Source organism: Zingiber officinale, chromosome 1A (assembly GCF_018446385.1).
Source record: "Zingiber officinale cultivar Zhangliang chromosome 1A, Zo_v1.1, whole genome shotgun sequence".
Lineage (NCBI taxonomy): Eukaryota > Viridiplantae > Streptophyta > Magnoliopsida > Zingiberales > Zingiberaceae > Zingiber > Zingiber officinale.
Window position 1 is genome coordinate 40,352,042 of NC_055987.1, and position 13,578 is coordinate 40,365,619.

Sequence of the window (13,578 nt, forward strand, 5' to 3'; positions counted from 1 at the left end):
TTTAATATTCTTATAATAAAATGCCTTGACACTTTGAGCACTTGGTGTGCTGTTGATTCCCAATACTTAAAATTTAGGGATCCTATCAAGACCTTGGTCTTTTCTCACTTATAACTACTCATTATAGCAAGGAAAGTCTAAACTAAATGCTATGTATATATATGCATATACTATAATCTGTTCATACCCATCTTAAAGCAAAGGAAAAACAAAATCAGCATACTACACTTATAAAAATCTGCATTTAAGCTCTAAGAAATCTGCATACAAACTCAAACTAAATCTAAACCTTGCTGGAATTAAAACCTATGTGAAACTAATCTTGTTTATCAATCATAGCCTTATATTCAAACAAGGTGTAATGGCATGTTTCCATCATGACATTTAGAACTTGTATGCATATATATCTTTGCATAGTTCGGTCATGGCTACTCCTACTTGTGGTATATGCCTACTGCTACACAAGAATTCTAAGAGCTAAATCACACAAAAATCTGCTCATGCTTCAATAAAAATATGTAAACTTGAATGAATATAGCAAGGAAGCTTATCCAAAGCCAAAAAAAACTGCTGAAGCTAAAAACAGAAATCTAATTAAACCTGTCCAAAACTCAAATCTGTATACTGAGCAACAAAAATCACTACTAGTGGGAGCTGTCTGTAGTCCCACGGCAAGAAAGCAATAAAAGGGAAACAAAATGCTATACATAGCTATTCAAACAAAAAAAAACTGTTGAAGTTTGAAACCCATATAAAACCTAAGCAAAGCTTACACTTTTATAGAGTAGAAGAGATCTAAATTGTCTCTAACAGAGTAGCTCATAGCCCTAATCCATGAAACCAACAAACACATAGCAGATTACACAATTGCAAGTAATATAGAACCCACAAGAATAACAATCCCTCTTCAGGTTCAGTACCACGGCAAGAAACCAATTTGCCGAACCCTACATGCTCAACACCCTAATCCCTCTCATGTTCTTCCTATGAAGCTCACGGCAACAAGCCCTAAACCCAAAAACTTCACAGCATACTCAAAAAACACAAGGAAACACCAACTTAAATTCGTAACTACTCTTACCGCAGGTGAGTAGCAACTTACATTAGGTTTTCTCGGACTTACAGCCGACGAGAAGAATTCTAGGGTTTCCAGAGAAGTGCCTCCTTGACGACTCCTTCGCGTCTGCGTGTCCTCTTCGACGAGAGGGATTCGTAGATGTGAAGATCTCACAAAGGAACCCCTTGGCCGGCCACCGAAGGAGAAGCCCTAACGCCGGCGTTAATTTCCGCCCGAGAGGAATCACCGCGCGAGAGAAGGGAGAAACAGAATTAGGGTTCGCGTCGGGCGCAGGAAAAGGATGAAATCCTTATACTTAGGGTTATTTTTGGTTCCAACTATAGCTTATATATATTTTGTTCCCTACTTGATTAACAAAACTCTTGCAGAACAGTTGGTTAGCTGTGTTTTGACCGAAACCCCTGGTCGCGGGTTCAAATCCCTAACCGAGCCTTTTTATTCCCCTTTTTATTTTAAATGTTTCCTTACTGCTTAAATCTATTTCGTTCCATATTCTTTCACAAAACATTTGTGGAATAGTTGGCTAGCTGGATTTGGTTAAGGCTTGGTTCAGGTCTGAGGTCCATGGTTCGAATCTTAGCTTGGATATTTTTTTGTCAAAACTTCTTTCGTTTAGTAAAAATACCAAACGACCTCCAAAAATTACATAAAAATACTCTCAAAATTTCTAAAAATCTCTAGAATATTTCTAAAGCATTTCTAAATATTTTTAAATTATTTTTGGGACTCGAAATGAGAAAATTTGGGTTGTTACAGTCAAAGGGTCTAAGAAACAAAACCTAGATTTAGGAAGACAAGAGTAATTCAATGGTAAGAAAGGTTTGGGATATAAACCTAAAGCTAAGGAGATTATGTCAGCGTATCATAGAGTTTCATATAGCTATAGGACTACCTCTAAGTTTAGGAGTCAAGTCAAGATTACAAGGGAAGTCATCCCTAGAGTTGACCTTGAGGAGACTAGTATGACTAAGACTTCTAAGAAGCCTAGGACATTCATTAGAAAAGTATCTAGGAAAGTGTGTCAACTCTATTTGGATTCCTAAGAGTATTTTCTCTTCACACTAAATGGATTTAGAGTGTGCCAACTCTATTTGGTAGGGTAGTTAACCCAACCATGGTGAAGTTGACATTTTAGGACATTTTCAAGGTATTGTGATATATTGAAATTGAGAAGGTGGCTTTTACTCTTGAAGAGTTTAAGTGTGACAATAAAAATTTGAGATATTGAGCTTAATCAAATTAACACAAATAGGAAGAAATTTACAAATGTGTCAAGTTGGAACTTTGACACTTTCTAAGGAAATAGGGTTGTCTATGTCAAATTGTAACTTGGCATAGTAAATTAGTTAAATGATCACACTTAGATGAAAAATCTAGGTAATTTTTTATGATATAACTACCATGTTTGTTTTCCCAATCACATGTCATAACGTCGTTGTATTCATGTTGTTATAAAAAATGTTACATGTTATACATGCATCATTAAGTTATGATAATTTTTATTTTGAAACATACCTATTTGATGTATGTCATAATCATTATCATGCATGATTTTAATTCCTTGTAATTCAGGATAATGTCATTAATTGACATCTTAGGTAGGATGATTAAAGTTAAAATGCCTAGTTAGGGATGTATAATTCATTAGTTTAGGAAAAAATAAACTATTTTGGATCTCACAAAGACCATAAGATGACTTGTATGTGTATTGAGACATGTTAGATACAAGTGAGATTCTAGCAGGATGAACAAAACTCAAGATGTTGATTTAATACATCTATTTGAGTTTTAGTTTCATCTAAAACACATGGATTTTGTGAAATTCAATTATGGGGAAAGCTAATGTGCAAGTCATGTGCATTTATCTCATAAATCATGATCAAAAATTATTTTTTAAAATTATTTTAAAATCATTTTGGAAAACTTTGTTGAAGTATATTTGTTGATAGGAATCACTATTAATTAGTTAGATACAAAGTTGGAGTGAAATATTGAAGTTTTTAATGGTTTCCAATTTTTTGTCATTCTTTGAAAATTAGATATATTTCTATAGAAAACTATTTTTCCTTAATAGTAATTGACATAAGTAATGTTACATGAAATTTTATGATTTTTCAAAAATCATAGAACTATTTATGGATTTCTAAATTTTGGTCTGAAATTGAATCTGAAAATTTAGTCACAGCAATCTATTGGCTCAATCAATTGTTGCACACCAATCGATTGGTGGTCAATTTTCATGAGAACAGAATATCATGGAATTGATCATGTTGATTGATTGGTACATGCGATAATCGATTGGTAGCTCACGCCAATTGATTAGCACATGCCGGAATCGATTGGCAATGACTGTGTTCAGTTGAAATAGTCTAATTTCAGTTCTATATACTACAGTTAGGTCATTTAACTATCCCTAATCCCTTGAAGTACTTAGGTAAATATTTAAGGATAATTTTTTTTTTGATGAAAATGAGAAAGAAATGGTTAAAATGAGACTAATGTGGAGTTAAGGAGGAGGTTTAGATTCAAGGTTGAATTTTTAACCTCATGACTTCAATGTTGGGATTTCCTAAAGGTTTAGGAACTTCAAATCTGTTAGTGCGGGAAGCATCCGACGATCGAACTCGTGTTTTGATTGTAAAATATGGTGCCCGAATAATAATTAAATAATAAGGTTATTGGATAAATAATCTTATTGGATTTTTCAGGAATTTTTAGGAATTTTCTGAGATTTAATCGGAGCCCGTATGACGTATTTTAAAGGGATCAATTATTGGGTTTGGTGAAAGTCTATTTGGAATACCCAAAGATGGGAGTTGATTGAGGAATAAACTTATGATTTGATTTATCTAAACCTAAGTTTAATTTTATAAATCTCATTCCTAACCCGTGCCCTAAAGCCTTCCCTCACTGCCGACTTCTCCCCTTCGCTTCCTCTGTGCCACCCTCCGAAGCCGCAACGGCGTCGGCAGATCGCCGGCCTCGCTCACCCCGCACCGGCAGAGCCTCCCTCTCGCGATTCTCCCTGCCCTATCGCCGGCCGCCTGCGAGTTCACTGCCGATGGAGGTCTTCTCCTCCACCGTTCCTCACCACCGCCACTCGACCTTCCTCTTCCCGATTTCCACCTTTCTTCGCCTAAGCCCTAGCGTGTGCCGATGTCGCGCCTTGCATCTACGCCCGACGCCATCATCCTTACCATGCCCTAGCTTGAATTGATCTCGCGGTGGTGCACAGATCTTCCTCCAGCCGACGCTGTCGATTCGTCTCGACGCTGCCGCCGACCAAGGAGTAAGAAGGGGCGTTGTTCCAAGGATCCAGCCACCCTTTGCTTCTTCCCTCGTCTTCAAGGTGCGGCTGGTCAATTGCTTGGAGTCATCCGACCATCACCAGAAGAGTGAGTGATGGAGAGGAGTATGCTGGTAATAGATTGAGGTAAGGCAAATGCTTGGAATTGATTAGCAGTGATTGGTTTTCCATTCTATGTATTGGAAGTGAAGATTTAATGTTTGGCTTGTTCTTATAGTTTTGGCCAGCACTGTAGGCCAGTGAACCATCGGAGAAGAGATTGTTGACATGGAATTAAGTAAGGTTAAGAACTGATTTTGTATCCTATTGTAGAGTAATTGATAGATTTCTGTGATTTGGTTGTTAGGTTAGAAGGTGATAGAGATGTGGGCAGCAGTAAGCATCACACCCGTGATTTTCAACAGTGGGTTGTTTCGTTCACAAGGAGCACTTCGAATGAGGTGAGTTGTGTTTGGAGATTGGTTTGTAGTCTTGTGATGGATTGGTTGATTTTGGTTGATGGTGTGGGGTGGATATAGTTATGTATCCATTTCTGATTTAGATTTTAATCTGTGGTATCTTGATTAACGAATAATTAGTTGTGTTGGTTGGATTGTCAGATGTGGTAGTTAGAAATGGATTATGTGGAAGAATTATGCATGTTCGATTCATGATGTTTAGTTGTTGATGGAATTAAATTTGACTAGATAAGTTGGATGGGTAGATTATGCTTTCTTGGATTAAATGGAAGTATGTGAATAAAGAGGTTGAATCGGTTTAGGTTTGTTGATAGTTGATACATTGATTATAGATCCTTAGTTTTGTCTCGTATCCTGTATTTGTAGGATCCGAGTTGGATGTGATCTTCTGGAGTTGTTGAAGACGATTGACACGCACTACGTATTAAGGCGGGTACTTCTTACTTTATCTCTTTAGTATTTTGATCCTAGTGCATGAGCTTTATGTTCAGATAGTTGCTGAATCTATCTTGACTCCACTCTTATTCTTCCTGCGTTTGATACTTCCACTCGATCTTTGAGCTACTCGTTTCTGTATCTATACAGTCTCTCGTTGCTATTCATGATATTTAGGAGATACTATAGTACTAGGTATTGGATACCAGATACCAGACATTAGATAGTAGGTATTGGATATATGGACACCTGATACCATGTTTACCTGCTTTGATTTCTGTTTATTTACACACCTTGCTGAGCATGCTGGCTTCATGTAGCATACCTGTTTTCTGTTTATATATATATGATGACTGTTGCATTATTCGCATCATGTCATTGCATGCATGCCGGCGACCATGTCTCCCTTGTGGTTGAGAGGGTCGTTGGCCTGGGCCGCACGCTCGGCCACTCATGGGTAGTGGTAGCTTGGAGCGTGCCGCTTGTCCTATCGTGCCCCCCACTCGCACACTCATGGGTAGTGTTTGCTGGAGTCGCGGCGTGAGGATCCCATTGCGACGTAGCTATTCACTACTACGCAATCCCCCGCCACTCGAGAGTAGTGGTGGAGTGGTGTCTGTCCGTTGTCCGGCCTCTCGTCCATACCGGGGTCGTGGACTTGAGGGGTGGGCGGGAGTGACCATCCGTCATACTGTTATTATTATACTACGATCTTGTTGTTTACTTATCGTTGTTAGATTATCTTGTTGTTGTTTATTTATCTTGTTATGCTTACATAGGTTGAGATTTATACCGTGATATGTGTTTGATAATCGGCTTATTTACCATTGACCTGTATATACCTCACATGATACCATGTAGTTATGAGCAGTACTGTAGCAGGACTTTGCTACATCTACCTTCCCTTACTAGCCTAGGATATGGTTTCAGGTATGGACACTTATTATGATATCACTGTAGTATCTACTATTTCCATACGAGACTGTATACCTTTGCATCTCTAGTTCTTTACCATACTCATGCACTATCTGTCTATTACCCGCTGAGTTTTTATACTCACCACCCCGCATATTGGTAATTTCATCAGGTAGCAGGTAAAGGATTTATGGAGTCGCCTGGAGATCCTGTCCGCCAGTTCCACGTCACATTCGAGGACGACCTTACGATTTTGGCATTTCTTACGTTATTTGTATTTTGGGTTTTGTACTTGTTTATGTATTTGTATTCTCTTGTATTGGGTTTGATATTATTGTGTCAAGCCGAGCCGGCTCGCAGTTAGTTGATTTGTGTTTTGTGATCGTTGTTTGTGATTTCCGCTGTGTTGACTTTTAGTACAGCCGTGTGGGCTGATTAATATATTTATATGACTGCGTGGTTGTGTTTATTTCTGTTCCAGCCGAGTGGGCTGTTTATATAACTGCGTGGTTGTGTAGATATATTCCAGTCGTATGTGGCTGATGTATTTTGTATGTATGTATGCCTCATATTGTCACCCGTACAGGGGAGATGTTACCGAAATTTTTTCGGTAAGGACTCCTCTGGGGGCGTGACATTGATAATGGCAAAGGATTCAAAGTTAAGGTGTTTTGTATTCTAACAAGTCTACTTGAGGATTTCAGGAAAAGTCCTAGCTACGGTTAGGCAAAGGGAAAAATCCTAGGGGGTGGTAACCCTAGGTCATAGGGGGTGGTAACCCTATGCGGAAAGTCTTGGCAGGTTGATGACTTCAGGCAAAAAGTCCTAGGGGGTGGTAACCCTAGGTGGAAAGTCCTGGTGTCTGGACTAGCCGGGAAGCGGATGTTCAGCAGAAAGTCCGGAAGCGTCGAGTGCTGAGCAAAAGTCTAGTCGATCTGGAGGATCGACTAGCAACAGGTAAATCTCCTGAGTGAAGTAGGTGAGGACGCATTCCCCGTAGAGGGAACAATAGGCGTCGGGTCAACCTAGGGTTTCCGGTCGGAAATCCGAAGTCAGACCCGGACAGTCCGGAAACTGTCATAACTTCATATTCATACTATTATTTTGTGTTAACTTTGTGTTGCAGGTATTTTTGGATTAACATACTTGCAGGTACCAAAAACACAAAGAAGAACTCGGATGAACAGTGTCCGAGGCGCCTCCATGAGGCTTGGAGGCGCCTCGGGTTCAAAATCCTGAGCTGGCGCGAGGAGCAGGCTTAAGGTGCCTTGGATGGGTTGCAGGCGCCTTAGATAGCTTGGATGCGCCTTGAAGGGTTTGAAGGCGCCTTCAGGTCGCGGTAGTCAAAGGGTTATTGCAGCGAGCAGATCGGGATAAAATTCTCGTTTAAGGCGCCTTGAACACTGTTTAAAAGCAGTGGTCGACCAGCAGCTCAAATAACACTTTCTCAAGCAATCTTCTGTAACGTGCTGCGAATACGACCATCCCCAAGTGCTGCAAGAACACCCTGACGACCCGAAACTTCAGATTTAATCTTTCGTTATCGATATATTTTTATTACTGCTTAAATTGTACTTAGATTGTAATAATATTTACGAACTATAGTTGTTGCCCACTGAAAGCGGTCAGCGACTGCGGGCCTTCGAGTAGGAGCCGAGATAGACTCCGAACGAAGTAAATAACTTGTCTTTCTGTGTGCTTGTTTTCTTTATTCCGCTGCGTTCCTTCTCCGATAGTTTTTACGATTCCGATACGAACGAAATAGCCGCGAGCGCTATTCACCCCCCTCCCCCTCTAGCGCGTCTCGATCCAACAATTGGTATCAGAGCGGGGTCGCTTTGAATTGGTGTAACCACCATTCAAAATAGTTTTTTTTTCGTGGTATTTTGTTTCGGAGTCAATTAGAAATTAGCTAATTAGCTAAAATTCTAATTCTTGTCAAATCGGTGTTGCTCAGAGTTGGTCAATACCACTTGAGCTCGTTATTTTTTTCTCTTCTTCCCGCACTACTAATCCAAGACTCAGTCTTAGAATAGATCCTCTTGTTTGTGTTTTTTCTTAGATCTAAAATGACCCAACAAGAAGGATATAGCACTGTTCGTCCCCCACTATTTTCCGGAGAAGACTTCGGATATTGGAAGGGGCGAATGGAGATATATCTGAAGACCCAGTTCGACACCTGGATGATAGTCAAGACAGGACTACAACTACCAACTGATACAGACGGTAAGCCTACATCCTGTGAGAACTGGGAGTCAGCCTTTATCAAAAAGGTGGAAGCCGACGCCAAAGCTACCTGCACCATTCAGTGCGGTCTTACCAAGGAAGAGCTCAACAGAGTCGGTCCATTCTCTTCCGCAAAGGAACTCTGGGAAAAGCTGATCGAACTCCACGAGGGCACCACCGACACAAAAGTAAGTAAAAGAGATTTATTATTTAATAAATTATATAATTTAAAAATGCAGGAAGGTGAGACGGCGAGCCAGCTTCATGCGCGCATCCAGGACATTCTCAACTCTCTTCATGCGATTGGGCAGAGAGTCGAAAATCGGGACGTCATAAGGTATGCATTAAATTTATTTCCAAGGAGTACATTGTGGGCATCAATGGTAGATGCCTACAAGGTCTCCAAAGATTTATCTTCCTTAAAGTTAGACGAGTTATTTTCTGAATTTGAACTTCATGAACAAACTAATGCACAGCCATCCGAGAAGGGTATTGCTTTAGTTGCAGGTACGAGTCGAACACGGGAATCAAGAGTACGGCGAAAAATTGAAGCGGAATCAGAAGACGAACCCGACTCAGAAGATTCAGAAGATGAACTGACCAGCGAACTCGTGAATCTTGTGAAGAAGCTCTACAAGAAGAAGAAGGGCTTCAACAAGAAAGATCTGAAGAAGACAGTTCAATCCAAGGAGGCCTAACTGAATTCAAAGGTAAAGTTCGAAGTCACTTGTTACGGGTGCAACCAGAAGGGGCATATCAAAGCCAACTGTCCCAACCAAAAGGAGGCCAAAAAGCAAAGAAGAAAGAAGACTCTGAAGGCAACCTGGGACGAATCTTTTTCGGAGGACGATGACGATGAACTTGATCAAACAAGTCTACTCGCACTGATGGCCCAGGACCAGATCGTCGAGAGCGAGAGCGAGTCAGATGCCGAGTCCGAGCAAAGCCACGGATCCGCATCCGTTTCAGAAGGGCCAGACTCCACTGTAAGTATTCCAAGGCTTAATAATTTAGTTAATTACTTACTTCGCAAACTAGCTAAGTCAAACCTTAGGATTAAATCACTTCTAAAGGAAGTAGCTGTCCTTAAAGAAGTGACAAACACTAATTCCTTACCTGATCAAGTTCAAACTGGAAATTCAACTCAAGTTCAAAAACTTGTGGAAGAAAATTCTAGTTTAAAAAATCAGGTAAAAGATTTAAAAAATACTTTAAAACGGTTTTCTCTGGGCTCCAAGAATTTAGACCTAATTCTTAGGACACAAAGAGCCATCTACAACAGAACTGGGCTAGGATATAAAAGTAAAAAAGAAATATAGATCTTATTTATCCTTAATAAACAAACAAAGTAATAAAGCAGTCCAAGCATGGGTCCCCAAGTCCAAATTGATCAATCAAGTTGGACTTGGCCAATAATGGGTTCCGAAGGATCAAATACACTACCTCGATAGCCCTTATCGAGGATATGATCCAGGGAAAGCTAAAAGAAAAACGATCTTAAAAATTTAAATTCAAAATTCAAAATAAAATTTAAAATTCGAAATTAAACTATAAATTCAAAATTCAAAATCAAATTATTAAATTCGAAATTAAATTCTAAATTCTAAATTCAAAATTCAAAATTAAACTATAAATTCAAAATTCAAAATTCAAAATTCGAAATTAAACTATAAATTCTAAATTTTAAATTCAAAATTCAAAATTCGAAATTAAACTATAAATTCTAAATTTTAAATTCAAAATTCAAAATTCAAAATTAAACTATAAATTCTAAATTCAAAATTCGAAATTAAATTATAAATTCAAAATTCAAAATTCAAAATCAAATTTGAAATTAAATTATAAATTATGAATTCAAAATTCAAAATCAAATTCGAAATTAAATTCTAAATTTAAATTCAAAATAAAATTCAAAATTCGAAATTAAATTATAAATTTTGAATTCAAAATTCAAAATCAAATTCGAAATTAAATTCTAAATTCAAAATTCAAAATTCGAAATTAAATTATAAATTCTAAATTCAAAATTCAAAATTCGAAATTAAACTATAAATTCTAAATTCAAAATTCAAAATCAAATTAAAAATTCGAAATTAAATTATAAATTCAAAATTCAAAAATAGATGGTGGATTCAAACTAGCTGGCACCTCCAACTGAACTATCCGGCAGGGTAACTGAACCTAATTTACCCGAATGGGTAAAACAAGAGTAGATTACCCGGCAGGGTAATTAAGGTTAGTTTAAAAACGGGCTAAGTTTAACTTGAACCACAGTACCGGTGAAGTTTTTTGGATGATTGTACGTTAGGGAAACTTGGACATCGCATGTCAAGGAAGATATGACTTCGACCTGGTGCATTTGGCCAAGTGGAACTGACCGAAGCTACCCTTAAATGGATCCCAACTAGTTAGACCAAGGTTTAGTATTAAGTTCAATGGGTAGGACTATTTGGAAAACCTTGAAGGCATGGTTACTTTAATGAGCTCCTTGTGACTCACCATAGCCCAGAAGTTTATCCAAAGAATGCTTACTTGTTGAACCCAAAGCTAAACCTGAATCTAACACGAAGTTAAACCAGACCCTTAAAATTAAACAATAATTCATCTCACAACAATTATAGGATTCCCTAATTGACAATTTAAATCGGGCGAGATGACTAAGAAATAAAACTATGGCTTAAACTTAAATCAAGTTAATTAATAATTAAATTGAATTATTCTTTTTCAAAATTATTTCAAAAATTGTTTAAAAAACCTAAATTTTAAAATTGTTTTAAAAACTAAAATTTTGAAAATTATTTTAAAACTCAAATTCCAAAATAAAAACGTTAAAACTACCATAGGGTTAATTGCTTGCTAACTTAGATTGTGTAAGATAGAAAATCTAAGGAATCTACTTCAATTAAGCTATCTTTAAATCCATTAAAAAGAAACCAATTCAACAACTTCATGTGTAGGAATTGGATCAATGGATGTTGGATAGTGGATACTCCAGACATATGACTGGAGATAAGTTGAAGTTTATCAAACTCAAGTACAAGAATCTAGGATCAGTTGCATTCGGCAACGACGGTAAACTTAAAGTAATCGGAAAAGGTAATATTGAACTTAGTTCCAATTTCATTATTCGAAATGTTTTATTGGTTGAAAATTTTAACTTTAATTTACTAAGTATAAGTCAATTGTGTGACAGCGGATATCTAGTCAACTTTGATAAATCTGGATGTCTAGTTAAAAATATTGAAAACCCTGAAATTAGACTTAAGGGAATTAGGAAGAATAATATCTACACAATTGACTTATCAATATCCTCAATAAAGTGTCTCTTGACACAACAAGAGGAAACCCAACTATGGCACAGAAGGCTGGGTCACACTAGAAGGCTGGGTCACACTCACACTAGACTCATTTCAAAAATGAGTCAAAATGGTCTAGTTAGAGGTTTGCCCAAATTAAAACTCATTGAAAACTCAATCTGTGATGCGTGTCAAAAAGGAAAACAAACCAAGTCAACCCACAAATCAACCAACCTAGAAAGAACTGACACCATACTTGAGCTCCTTCATATTGACCTATTTGATTCGCATGGAGCCAAGTCACTAAGCAAGAACCAATATTATTTAGTGATAATTGATGACTACTCTAGGTACACATGGGTAAAATTCCTAAAAACAAAAGATGAAACCTATGAAATATTTAGTAATTTTTGCAAATTAACGGAAAATGAAAAAGATACTAAAATTAAAAGAATAAGAAATGATCACGGGGGAGAATTTGAAAATCATAGGTTTACCTAATTTTGTAAAATAAATGGATACCAACATGAATTTTCATGTCCTAGAACCCCCCAACAAAATGGACTAGTAGAACGCAAAAATAGAACACTACAAGAAGCCGCTAGGACAATGTTAAACGAATATAAGTTAAATCATCAATTTTGGGCTGAAGCAATAAATACGGCAAATTATATTCAAAACAGAATTTTAATAAACAAATTTCACAATAAAACACCGTATGAACTCTACTATCATAAAATTCCCAACCTAAACTATTTAAAAGTATTTGGTTGTAAAGTTCACATTTTAAATACAAAAGATTACTTAGGAAAATTTACACCCAAGTCTAACCAAGGAATATTTTTAGGATACTCCTCAACCAGTAGAGCCTTTAGAGTATATAATAAAAACACCTTGAAAGTTGAAGAAACAACTAATGTAATATTTAATGAAGAAAACAATTTACCTAATATAACTGAAAATATTGACATTAATCCAAGAGCTATAGAAGATGATGAAATCCAACCTAATCTTAATGAGACAGAAGAACCAGTACCTGAACCACAACCGAGACCAACTAGAGTAAGTACTTCTCACCCACCTGACCAAATTCTGGGTGACCCAAACCTAGGAGTCAGAACTAGATCATCCTATAGAAACCTTAGTCAGATTGCTTTTATTTCCAAAATTGAACCTAAAACTATAGAAGAAGCCTTTCCTGACCCAGACTGGATCATTGCAATGCAGGAAGAATTAGCACAATTTGAGAGAAACCAAGTCTGGGATCTTGTACCCAAACCCATAGACAAATCAATAATAGACGCCAAATGGGTTTTCAGGAACAAGTTGGATGATCACGGTGATATAATAAGAAACAAAGCTAGGCTAGTAGCCAAAGGGTTTAGTCAGGTCGAAGGCTTAGACTATGATGAAACCTATGCTCCGGTAGCTAGACTTGAATCCATTAGGATGTTATTAGCCTATGTAGCAAATAAAGGGTTTAAGTTATTCCAAATGGACGTTAAGTCAGCCTTTTTAAATGGGTTTATCAAAGAAGAGGTCTACGTAAGCCAACCTCCAAGATTTGAAGACTTAGACTACCCAAACCATGTATTCAAATTAAAAAAGGCGTTATATGGACTAAAACAAGCCCCTAGGGCTTGGTATGAAAGATTATCTAATTACTTAATATCTAAAGGCTTCAACCAAGGACAAATAGATCCGACATTATTTGTAAAAACTATAGAAAAAGACATATTTATAGCTCAAATCTATGTTGACGACATAATTTTTGGTTCAACTAACTCTAAGTTTTTAAAAGAATTTATTAAATTAATGGAAAATGAATTCGAAATGAGTATGGTTGGGGAACTCAACTTCTTC

At 37.3% G+C, this 13,578-nt stretch overlaps 1 long non-coding RNA gene across 1 annotated transcript; it reads left to right on the forward strand.

The window, feature by feature from the left end:
• The first annotated feature begins 3,970 nt into the window (after positions 1-3,970).
• LOC122002535 lies at positions 3,971-5,271 on the forward strand. Its single transcript, XR_006117668.1, has 4 exons — positions 3,971-4,511; positions 4,603-4,662; positions 4,732-4,825; positions 5,210-5,271. It is a non-coding gene; the product is annotated as an uncharacterized LOC122002535 (long non-coding RNA).
• The last annotated feature ends 8,307 nt before the right edge of the window (positions 5,272-13,578 follow it).